General features: G+C 40.8%; 1 long non-coding RNA gene across 1 annotated transcript; it reads right to left on the bottom strand.

The window, feature by feature from the left end:
* Positions 1 to 456: 456 nt before the first annotated feature.
* LOC141553598 (uncharacterized) lies at positions 457 to 11843 on the bottom strand. The gene is made up of 3 exons (XR_012485544.1): positions 11757 to 11843; positions 1617 to 1705; positions 457 to 729 (listed from the first exon to the last, which is right to left on the bottom strand). It is a non-coding gene; the product is annotated as an uncharacterized LOC141553598 (long non-coding RNA).
* Positions 11844 to 12437: the final 594 nt, after the last annotated feature.

Genomic DNA, 12437 nt, shown 5'->3' with positions numbered 1-12437 from the left:
GGAGTGAGCACCACCTGGCACAGTTGGAGCAGAGGGGCCACTGTGGCCCTAAAATAGAAGCAGGGAGCCAAGGTGGGATCTACTGTCATAGCAGGTTCTGAACCTGAGTAGTAGGTGGCAGAAAAGGAGGGACCTCCCCCAAGATCTCTAAAGGTCATTATCCATGTGGGCTTTGGGGTTTGTGGGTTTCCTGAAGCTTTGGAAAACAGAGAGAGGAAGAGGAAGAGGACTAAGGAAACCTCCATGATGTTTCACTGGAATTACACTTCTGGAAAGGGGGGAGAGTTAGGGACCAATGTTGCCTCTCTAAAGACAAATAGGACAATCACAAACTGTAGTAACAAAGCAGTGAATAAATACAAGGATTAATCCTCCCAGGATTTTCCCACCCAATGTCTTTCAAAGATTTAAGGAAAATCAAGGATGAGAGGAGCTGATCAGTCTCAGTTTCAGGGGATCTTCACTAAGTTCGGCTTTCCATTCAATGGTGACAGCTGGCTTCACTTTGCTGTAGTGAATCCAGACAGGGATGATCTCAACCTTTACAACAGTGGGTATGGTGGGGATCACAGTATGCTGTCCCTTCCATCTGGGCTCCAGGCCAGAGGTAGAAAATTTCTTTATCAGAACTGCATCAGAATGGATGAGCGGGCTCAATGACAGGGACAGGGAGAACCTTTCGGACAGGTGTGAGATGTCTTTCTGGGTTTTCTCCAGGGCCTGTAGAAACTTGATAAGGGAGGAATTAGAGACTTCAGCAGTTATGTCTTCCCTAACCAACCATAGGATCGTTTGTGGTCTCCAAAACAGAATTTCAAAAGGAGTTAAACCCAATCTGTTGAGGGTGCATCTACTTCTAAGTAATGCTAATGATAGCAGTGAGACCAGGAGCTTTGAGTTTCTAAGACAAGCCTTGTAAGGAACTCTTTAAGTATTTTATTCATTCTTTCCACTTGCCCCAAGCTTTGTGGTCTGTATGCACAATGAAGTTTCCACTCTATTCCCAGTGCCTTGCTAATGCCTTGTGATATTTTTGCAACAAAAGCAGGGCCATTATCAGACCCTACGGCTATTGGAAGACCAGACAGGCATTAATTCATTTAGTATCTTTTTAACCCTTGTAAGGGCCGTTTCATTTAATGTGGGGAAGGACTCTGTCCACCCAGAGAAGGTATGTACTAACTAACAAGCATTTGTACCCAGTTGTTGATGGCTGTATCTCAGTATAATCTACTTCCTATCTTTCCCCTGGGATATTTCTCTTAAGCCTAATTCCCACACAGGCCTCTTTAATTCTTTTTACTTTTACTTGGACTACATGTGTTACATCTATAAATATAACTTATGATCAATTGACTGACATCCTTTATATAATATCTACTCAATAACTGATGCATTTTCTTTTTCACCCAAATGAGTGAAATTATGCAAGTCCTTCACCAGCATTCTGCTTAATGCTTGTGGAATAAAAATTTTGTCTTGTATGTACCACCAGGGACCCTCCCTCATTCTTCTGTTCTCAGAAGCAAAGGAATCTTCCCAAGGGGAGTATGTAGGTACAGGAGGAAGAGGGGAATTGCCAGAGGTGAGGAAGAGTTGGTGAGGTGGCAGCTTACCGAGCCACTGCATCCATAGTCCGATTTTCTACTGCCTCCATTGTCTCACCGATTCTCCACCGCCTCAATTGTCTCACCAGATTGGTGGTCTGGACAGTGAATACCAACAGACAGGGATAACCAGATAGAATCTAGTAAGGAAAGTATCTCTTCCTTGTTCTTGATTTCCTTACCAGTGAAGGTCAGCAGGCCTCTTTCTTTGTAAAGAGATACGTGGACATGAGGTGTTGTGAAAGCATAAGGCTGTCAGTGAAAATGTTAGCCAATTTCCCTTTTGCTATGTGTAGGGCATGAGTGAAGGCAACAAGCTCCGCTTTCTGGGCAGAAGAGCCAGAGGGGAGGGAAGAAGACCACAGGGTTGAGAGAGAGGGATAGTCCACCACTGTTGCCCCAGAAACATGGGTGTCCCCCTCAACAAAACTGCTCCCATCTATAAAAAGAATCAGGTCAGGATTTTCCAGTGGGATGTCAGAAAGGTCGGGCCTCACTGACTGGGACTCATCAAGGAGCTGGAAGCAATGATGCACGGGGACTGGATCAGAACTAGGATCTGGGGGCAAAGTGGCAGGACTGAGCAGGGTGGCGATTTGTAGAATGTGAGGCGGGGATGTGAGAAGCAGGACATAATAGTGGGTAATGCAAGCATTAGAGAGCCACCAGTCAGGGGCAAACCAGAGCAGAGCCTCAGCAGAGTGAGAGGCAGAGATAGAAAGAGACTGGCCCAGGGAAAGCTTGTCAGCCTCCTTCACCAGGAGGGCACTTGCAGTCATAAGATAAAGTGGCCACCCAACCACCACCAAGTCCAAGCCCTTGGAGAGATAAGTGACTGACCAATGTCAGGGGCCAAGTGTTTGGGTAAGAACCCCTTTCACAATACCTGTAGCCTCTGCTACAAAAAGATGGAAGGGCTTTGTGACATCTGGAAGAGCTAGGGCAGGGGCCTTGGTAAGGGCGGTCCTGAGACAATCAAAGGCAGCTTATTCAGCAGAGCCCCAAACAAGGGGACCCTGTCTGGCTGTGGCAGAATATAAGGGTTTTGCTATCTCAGCAAAGCAGGGGATCCATAGGTAACAGTAACCAGCTGTTCCTAGGAATTCCCAAACTTGCTTTTTAATAGTAGGGACCAGAATAGGTAACATAGGCTGGATACATTCAGAAGACAGAAAGCAGTGGCCAAATTGGAGAACATAGCTCAGATAAGAGACCTTGAGAAGGCAGAGCTGAGCCTTCTTAGCAGAGACCCTGTAACCTAAGGATTGAAGGAGTTACAAAAGGGTACAAGTCACTGGCAAGCAGAGGGACTCATCAGGGGCTGCTGCAAGGAGAAGCCATATTGAACATATTGAACAAGAGAGCAATATGAATGTTCCTTGTGAAAAGCTTAAAAGCTTGGAGGTCCAGATGGAGAGCCTCGCCAAACAGGATGGGGGAGTTTTTAAAGCCCTGTGGCAGCCTAGTCCAAGTGAGCTGCCCTGAGAATTCCCCTTGGGGATCTATCCATTTAAAAGCAAAAAGGGGTTGGCTAGCTAGGCAAGGTATATTGAAAAGAAAGCATGCTTTAGGTCCATATACAGTATATATAATGTGAGTAGGAGGCAGCAAGCTGAGTAGACAAGAAGATGTTTTGGACTAGGAAGATTTAAGGTCAGAGAAGCCTGGTGTTCAGAGAAGGAAATGGTTGCCTAAAGTTTTCAAAGCAAGTCCCTACCAAGAAGGGGATATGGGCAGTCTGGAAGGACTAGGAAAGGTGATGGTACTGTGCCCTAGACGGACTGTATGTTCAGTAGTCCAGGGATAAGAAACAATTTTACTAGTAGCCCCTTGTATAGAGGTAGATTTTGGAGATACTGGACCCAGAGGTTTTGTGAGAGCAGAGTAATTGGCTCTAGTATTAACCAGAAACTCGACAGGCTATCCCCAATTTGTAAACATACCCTAGGTTCTCTGGTGTCTAGAGATAGAGAAAAAGAACCAGGGCCGCCTCAGTCTGCCCCCTTAACAAAGAGAATATTCTTGCATCTATTCTGGATCTGACATTTGTTTTTCCAAGGGCCTGTTTCCTTACAATAGGCACATTGGTTTGAGCCCAATGACTTTCATCTGTGGGGGCACTGGGGAAAACCCTTAGAGGAATTGTTTGATTCTCTCATGGCTGTTATGACTGCCTGGGCATACTACTTACCCTTCCTTAGCTGGTGTGTCTCTGGTATTGAAAATTTTCAGAGCTATCTCACCTAGCTAGGATATATTCATGCCCTCAAATCCCTCCTACTTCCGTAACTTCCTATGTATATCTGGGGCAGACTGACTAACAAATGCAAAATTCACAGATCTATAATTCTCAGGAGCTTCAGGGTCTATAGTACTATAAGTTTGGTAAGCCTCATATAAACATTCTAGGAACACACCAAGGGATTCCTCCAGACCCTGAATAACTTCAGAAATCTTTGTCTTTTTAATAGGCTTCCTGGCTGCAGCTTTAAGACCCTGGAGAAGGTATCTATGATAAGCAGAAAGCCCAGTATGACTGTGATGGGAGTTAGGGTCCCAGAATGGCCTCTCAGAGGGAAAGCAAGCTTCTACCTGATTACGATGTTCTTCTATGGATCCCCCACCAAGTCTGAGTACAGTTTTCCTAGCCTCTCGCTTAATCTTATCTATCTCCTTAGTAGGGAAGAAAGTGGTAAGAAGTTGCTGACAGTCATCCCACGAGGGTTGGTGGGTATGAAAAACAGATTCAAGAAGGTTAATCAAGGCTTGTGGTTTCTCAGGAAAAGGAGCATTCTGACTTTTCCAGTTTATATATCATTTGTAGAAAAGGGAACAGACTAAGAAGGGGCCCCATTTGAGTCTTAGAGGCAAAACAGGTTTTGGGAGAATTGGAGATGGCTGGACAGATCTCAAAGCATTGAATCAGACTCCACCTCAGGTACAAAAAGGCGAGAGAGACTGAAGTGATGAAGGGGAAGGTGGAGTGGGAAATGGGGCAGGAGGAACAGGGGAGGCAGGAGACAACGGGGCTGGAGCCAGTACTTTCATGCTGCTTTATGAAGCCCCTGTGTGCAGGGAGGAGGAAGAGAAGAGAAGGTTGGGGAAGCAGAAGGGAGCAGAAGAGAAGCTGGCAAGAGGACTGATGCTGGAGACTCAGGACGTTTGAATACATCAGGCAGCAATTCAGGTGGGGGTGGGGCGTTTCCAGGCAAGAGTGGATACAGGTGAAAATCTAGATACAATAGGGGAGGGGGATTATCCAAGGGATCTTCAGAAGAGTCCTGTAGGATTTTCTTCTCCAGTTTTGCTTGACTAACTGGCAATCTACAATCTTTCTTGTCTGTCCTCGTGGACTGGGTGGCCATAATACGAATGCCATTTTTCATGGTCACGGCCCTCATCCAGGAAAGGGGGTAGGAGACAATTTGCAGCTAAACATCAATATAGGGATACTGATCTGGATGGCCAGATTCACCGGTAACTATCTGGTGCACCACTTGTGCTTTGTCTCTATGGTCTGTACCTTCTGGTGGCCATCCCACCCCGAAGTAAGGCCACTCATTTTGGCAAAACAGTTTTAGTTTATCCTTTCTCCACGATATTCCTTGGTCATGATGTTTAAATGTTTCAGAGAAATGATTAAGAAGGTAATCAAGTGGACTTCCTGCCTTTGAAGCGGAATTCCCCATGATAAAGTGTCTGAATTGACAGATAGCCTTATACCACTAGGAGTGAATTTCTTCTAGCAGGGTTCTTTGAAGACTGCTTTTTCTGACAGAACAGCCAAACCTTTTCTGTCCCTTTTATGACCAATTGCCAATTTTCTCAATCACAGTTCTTAAAACTTAGCAGAGTTTCTTAAATCAGCAAAATAGACAAACAATTAGCATACAAACTAGGGGCAAGCTCCCGCTATCTCAGGAATGCTATGAGGGGAGTTTTAGGGTGACAACCTTTTCCCTCTCAGGAATTCCAATGGAGCTTTTTTATAAGTTTCCAAATTCTAGTTTGGTGTATCCTCTGTCTTCATAGAGAGCACCCAGCTATAACCAAATACCCAGAACCCAGAATTTTGTTCTAGGATACCCAGAGTGGTGCCAAGTGGCACCCAGAACCAGATGGTGCTTTTAAAACACCCAGGTTTATTGTCCAAATACATATTCAGACCAGACATGTGTCTTAAAAGACACAAAGAACAGATGGCACTCCAATGGCGTCCCAGTGAGTACCTTCCAGATTTTTTATGTCTGTCAGTACTTGTTTTCTGGGGACCCAAAATGCTAGCAATTAAAGAGACAAACAGAAAGAAAGAGAACCAGTTGTGTCTTATGACACCCAGACTTACTCTCTGGTGGCCAAATAGAAGTGTCCACAATGATCCCTGCTGTGGCTAAAAACTTCTCTTCTTTGTTGGACTTCTGGAACAAACCAGAATGGCTAGCCTCACCAACAAAGAGCCCAGACTCAGTGGCCCCAAGGCTCCAGGCGGAGACCTGTAGATTTCTAATCTCTAATCTTGCTCTCAGGTATCATATCTCACTGAGGCCTCCAAAATGTAATGCTCGAGAAAGTGAGGCAAAATAGAGATTAAAGAGTTTTAATATTTTATTGGAGAATTTAGATTGACTGGATTGGACTCATGTCTCAAAGAATCCAGCAGCAAATGAAAAATTCCAGGGCTTTTATAAGGCTCCAGCTATCATAGAAGCAAAGGCATGGGTGGAGAGAGCAGTGGTGAGTAGGAATTTCCAGGAACGGACCATAAATTTGGTTCCAACAGGTTGGGGGTAATGACCATAAATTCTGTTAAGTTGGGAGTAAAGAAGGTGATCAAACTAAAGATAGGAAGTCTGGAACAAAAGATATGCTTACCTATTTCTAAATAAACTAAGTGCAATTTAAGCTCTATGGAATGCTAATAGTCAGGGCTCCCAGCCCTAATTTGTATCATTCCTAATGGTCAGGAAAAATAGGGGGGGACATAGCATACTAACTCAGGGAAACTGAGATATTACAATTCAGAGAAACTAATGCAGGGAAGCTGAGATATAAATCAGGGAAACCTGAGGCAGAACAATTCAAAGAAACTAGGTAGAACAAGGAGACTATGGCATAACAAAAGTAGTAGCTATTACATCTTCTGTAATCCTTATTGTAGCTCCATGACATTTGGATTTATCTTGTTCATTCCAATATTTTCTCCTGAATCTGGGAGTTTTGAAACTTGGCTCTATATTTCTGAGTTCTCCTCCTAGGATCTCTTTCAAGAGTTAATCAGTAGATTTTTTTTTTTTTTCTATTTCTACTTCACATTCTTGTTCTAGAACTTTAGGGCAATTATCCTTGATAATTTCTTCTAATATTATAACAAGATTCTTTTTTATTGTAATTTCCAAGTAGTACAAGTAATTTTTTTTTTTTCCTGAGGCAAATGGGATTAAGTAGCAAGTGTTAACTGTCTGAGGTCACATTTGAACAGGTCCCTTCACCTCTCTATTCCATTTATCAGGTATTGTTCTGCCCAACCACTATTCAGGATTCATCTGATAAGCACCACTGTGCTTGGTCTTCAATCTTCTCTGGCTCAGCATTCAGACCCCCCCCCCACACACACACACACACAGTCTGTAAGATAAGAGTTCTAAGGCTACCAAGGTACTCCCAGAGCTGGTAGTTTGTTGATTCTGCAGAACTAGCCTGGAGGTGTTTGTACTTAACTCAGGACAAAACCTCTGCCCTTAGAGATTGGGCCTTTCCTGGGGTCTTCTCAAATTGTCTTAGGAGGACAATTGTTTTTCACTGTATTTATTTCTGCTCTCTGAGGTAATCTTTTGTATTTTTTTTTTTTTTTTTTTGGTGGAGGAAATTTGGAGAACTGATCTACTTCCCAGCTCTTATAATCTCCTTTTAGATATTTTTCCTGTTTCCCCTAATAAGCTTCCCCATACACTCATCCCATAGATTTATTTTATATATATATTCTGTATTTACTTATCTGTGAATTTTATATTTCTTCTGCTCACACCCATCTTAGAATGTAAACTCCTATAGGACTTGGATGGTATCATTTTTGTATTGTCATTCACAGACCTAGCAAAATGCTGGGCACATAGTGTACATTTATTTAATTGATGCTTGCTGAGTGAGAGATCATTTCCTACTGTACTGATTTAATAATTTCTTCTAGCCAGACTTCCTTCAATTGCCTGCCCTACCAATGTAGGTATGTATTAATGGTCTCCAGGTCACAGTCATTCCAAGTTTGGCAGATTCTACTTCTAATAACTCTCAAGTTAATACATTATACTAAGAGAAAATGGGCAATCATCCACACACTTGTCAAGGGGTTATCATTCTTCAAAGACCCATAGCCTTCATTTGGAATATTTACATTTAAGATTTTGTCTTTTGGCTGAAGAAACTGTTAAACTGAAGAGATTGTTAAAATGTGTAAGGAAGTAATGGTGAAGACAACTGAAAGAATCAAATGAGATAATAGTTGAAAGATACTTTACAAATTTTAAAATCTACAAATGTGAGTTCAAATTTTTACTATTGTTTGTATAGTTAGAATTTGGTAAATGACATTTCAAAATCACCAATCCTATCCCTAATTCATATTTTCTTTCTTCCTTAATACATAGAGAATCAGGTTGAAAAATGGGGACCAAAATTATGTTTTAAAACAAAAATCAAACTTTTTCTTAAGCATTTTTGTGCCAAGTACTATGCTAAGTGCTGAGTAAAATAAACAGCTGCTATCTTCAACGAGATTTTATTTTCCTGGGAGATCACATACATAGATATGTGAATACAATATGAACTAACTCTAATTAAAATAGTCTTGAACATGATGATATTTGGAAGGAGTAAGGGTAGAATTCTGAAAAAACTCAACTGAGTGGATGAGGAGGATGTGGAAAGATAGTAATTAAACTAATTTGTTGTTCAATATAAGTACGTAGAAATAATTGGAAAAAAAAATAAATAAAAGCCTTACTGTAACTATGTAGATAATTTAATAAATCTATAGATTCCTGAAAGAAGTGAAAGAACTGAGTCCCAAAGTACCATGTTAATTCCCTTCTGATATATTGTATTAATTCTTATTAAGGATAAAATATTAAAAATAGGTATAACCTTCCTATGAAATTTTAAGGAGATATGAATACAAGAAAAAAGAAAGTCTAATGGAAAGTCCTAACTATGCAGACTGTCCAGAATTCTAGATCTCAGTAGTGATAGAAGTGATATTTGAACACATGGGGTGATAAAGTGACCTCAGTGTATTAGAAGTCCTGCAAGGAGGTAAGACAATCAAAATATAGGAGGACCAAAGACAAAATTTGCCTGGTTGCCTAACAACTTTGTCCTAGTGATAATGAATCATCTCTGCAGTGCATGTTCATCTTTGTATAATCCCAAACTGACCACTATAGCAAAAATCCTTCTTTTTCAACATCAATACTCTCCTGGTGTTGATAATTAGGAGAAAATCATGGAATACCCTGAAATTCAGAAGAACTACAGTTGCAAATAATCCAAGGGTCAATGGAAAACACATTATGATAAAACTAAACAGAAGGCAGCAAACTATCAATGATGACTTGCTCCTGAGAAATGCTAAAAGATATGTGGGAACTTATATGCCTGGAAAATGCAGCCTCACTGGAAAACCAGAAGGAGGAATATTAAATAACTGGCTCATATGCTCCACTGAGTTCGAATGTGATCTCTGACACTTAATATGCATAGATATACACAGACATATATACATATATGCATGTATACATGTTCTTATTTAACATAAGGACCTTTCCACAGACCTCCTCCTCTCCCGGGCTAGGGGCAGAGGGAGAGCTCCACATGATTCCCCCCTTTGCTCACTCTGCTCCTAGCAGCCAGAGCCATGTGAGTGCCTAGAGCAGAGGACCCCTGGTGAGGGACTGTACCAACTGCCTCCACAGGTCCTTTGACCTGCTGCAGCCCTGCTGCTACCTGCAGAGGGTCAGAGCCAGAGGTCCTGCCAGTCTTTGCCTGGGAATTGAATTTGCATAATGCAAATCAATAAAGCTAGAACATAGAGAGTTCTAGCTTGTAAATGGACCATTGTGCAGACCTCTATGTACAATCACTTTTATGTAATGGAAATTTGTCCCTGGACATGAGGAAGGAAGGAACCTCCTGATGGAGGAAAAGGAGGGCATATGGTTCAAATACATGTGGGGACCCAGAACAGACACGCTGTGGGGGATGGGAAAGAGGATTTGTTGGCAGACTTATACAAAAGTTTCCTCTCTAGGGACCCAAGTCCTCAATCATATAATGGTGGTAGTGGTCTTTCCTCTTTCATTCAAGGGGTTTGTTTGGGGGGTTTTGTTTTTTAATTTTAAGTTCTTTTTTTGGGAGAGGACAGACTGGGGATAAAGCAGAGGGATAGATGCAAGAAAGAGAGAGTTCACTGTATTATACAATATTCTTTAGCAAAGACTTGGGGGAAATGTAGATTTCTTTCAGAATTTTTTTAAGTCAAATTTACTTCATGTGAATTTGCATAATGCCAGAACTGCCTGTACATATAAATGTATATAAGTCTATGTGCATGCATATATGCACATGTATAAGTATAATGCATATAGATGGATGGATAGAAAGGTGTGTGTGTGTGTGTGTGTGTGTGTGTGTGTGTGTGTGTGTGTGTGTATGTTTGTGCTAGCTTTTAGGCTATCCATGATATATTAAAAGAACTAGAGAAATTCTTCCAGTGTGTTTGAAGGATCTTTTATAGAAGATTTAGACAAGTGAATGGACAATTGTGCAATCATTGAGCCATTTAACTCTGGGAGTAGAAAATGAGTCAGAAGGAAATTTGAATTTGAACAACTTGATGAAATCCAGAAAATGCTATTTTTCTATAGAGGCAAGTATATCTAGGAACACATGTTTTGGATTTGAAGACATGAGTCATTCATTAGTTAGAGAGTCCTGGAGGCAATGTGGTACAGAGGAAAAAGCACTGGAGTTAGAGACATGGGTTCAAATTCTGCCTCTGAGGCATCTTACCTCTTGTGCCATTGGGCAAGAAATAAAACTTCCTCAAACCTTTGTTTTCTCTATCATAAAATGATAAAAATTGGACTTGATGGATTTTGAGATCCCTTTCAGTTCTTACTGAACAATCCCTAAAAGACCTATTACTTAAGTGTACTATTAGAAACATCAGCAAATATTACATCTTATTTCCTTTTAAGCTGACTTCTGGGATCCCCAATATCTTCATCTGGAAAATGGAGATACGAGCAATCATAAGGCAGAGGTACTCATAGAGAAGGAAGCAGGAGCCAGAGAAGATACAACAAATGAAAAACTTGGTGTACATAATAGACACTTTTTAGCACTGGGGTGGTTGACATGGTTCCTCAGACAATTATTTGCTATATAGTTTTTTTTATCCTCACAAGATAAGAATAGCCTTTTTTTTCCCAATTTGCTGATATGATAAAAAATAAAAAAAAAAAACATCCCTTTGGGGTTAACTTGATTTTACCTGTTAATGTTATTGCTTTCACTATTTCAAGATTATAATTTCAGCCTTAAATAATTTATTGAGATTCTTTCTATTCCTCTGAATATATATATATATGTGTGTGTGTGTGTGTGTGTGTGTGTGTGTGTGTGTGCACACCTACACATACAAATAGAAATACTACACTCTTAACCATTGGTACGCACATACCCATAAAAACACAACTGTAAAAAAACCAAGATATATAAACAAAAACACACAATCTCAAAAGCACATATCACAATTAACATACAATCTCATTACCCCTTCAGACATAGGTATATCTAGACAAAACAACTTTTCAAAAAAATTCACATACACCCCTATATAGATGCACACAAACATACACAGGTTCCTTTATACTCCCATGCATGAACATTAGTATATAATTGAATTGACCACAGACACATATGCAAAATACACATAATCATATGCATCCATTTGTTTAGACAAGCACTGTCAATCCACTATATACAAATTTACATAATCATATATACATAAACATGCACACATAGACACTCTCCATGCCTTCCACAGAAACAGGCACATACACACCTAAATAAACACAACACAATGTGCCTCACCTGCTGATGTCAGTTCTCTAACAAAGCTGACCCAGGTTTCCTCCTCAACTCCTGCTCAGTTACCTAAAACAAACTGAATTGCTGGAATCTTTCCAGTCATAAATGATCCCTCTCAAGCTTTCCCCTCACCTTTTCTTTTACACAGACCTCTTTTCAACAGTAATTGCTCAGCTTGAAACTGTTCCTGACTCCTTGTGCCCTGAATTTAACAAACTGCCTAGGCAACCAGGAATGACTTTGGAAGGCCATTTAGAAAGCCATTAATAGGTCCAAATCCAGACAGACTAATGGCACCGGAGGCTACACAAGAGCAGGAAGTTCCATCTAGAAAGAAGCATAGTGAAGTGAAGACAGAAAAGAAAGGAGGCAATCCTTGAAGGTGTCTCTGTGTCCCTGTGTCTCTTGAATGGTAGCTCTGCTTGGACTGATTTAGGAAACTTCAGCCCTGTTGTCTCTAGCATCTTTGTTAGTTGAACCTATATAAAACTTTATCATCAATAAAACATTTTGATCACAACTTTTCAAATAAAGTATTATTATGAGCGTTTTAATCAGTTAAGACAGGGAGGTTCAGAGAGGTGAAGTCACTCAGCAATATTTGGAAAATGAAGAACTAGATTCATGCTAATCAACTCCAAGTTTGAGGATTTTTCTACCACCTCCAATTCATAGATCCATAGA

The sequence above is a fragment of the Sminthopsis crassicaudata genome, chromosome 2 (assembly GCF_048593235.1).
Source record: "Sminthopsis crassicaudata isolate SCR6 chromosome 2, ASM4859323v1, whole genome shotgun sequence".
Lineage (NCBI taxonomy): Eukaryota > Metazoa > Chordata > Mammalia > Dasyuromorphia > Dasyuridae > Sminthopsis > Sminthopsis crassicaudata.
This window is presented reverse-complemented; position numbering and strand designations above follow the sequence as displayed.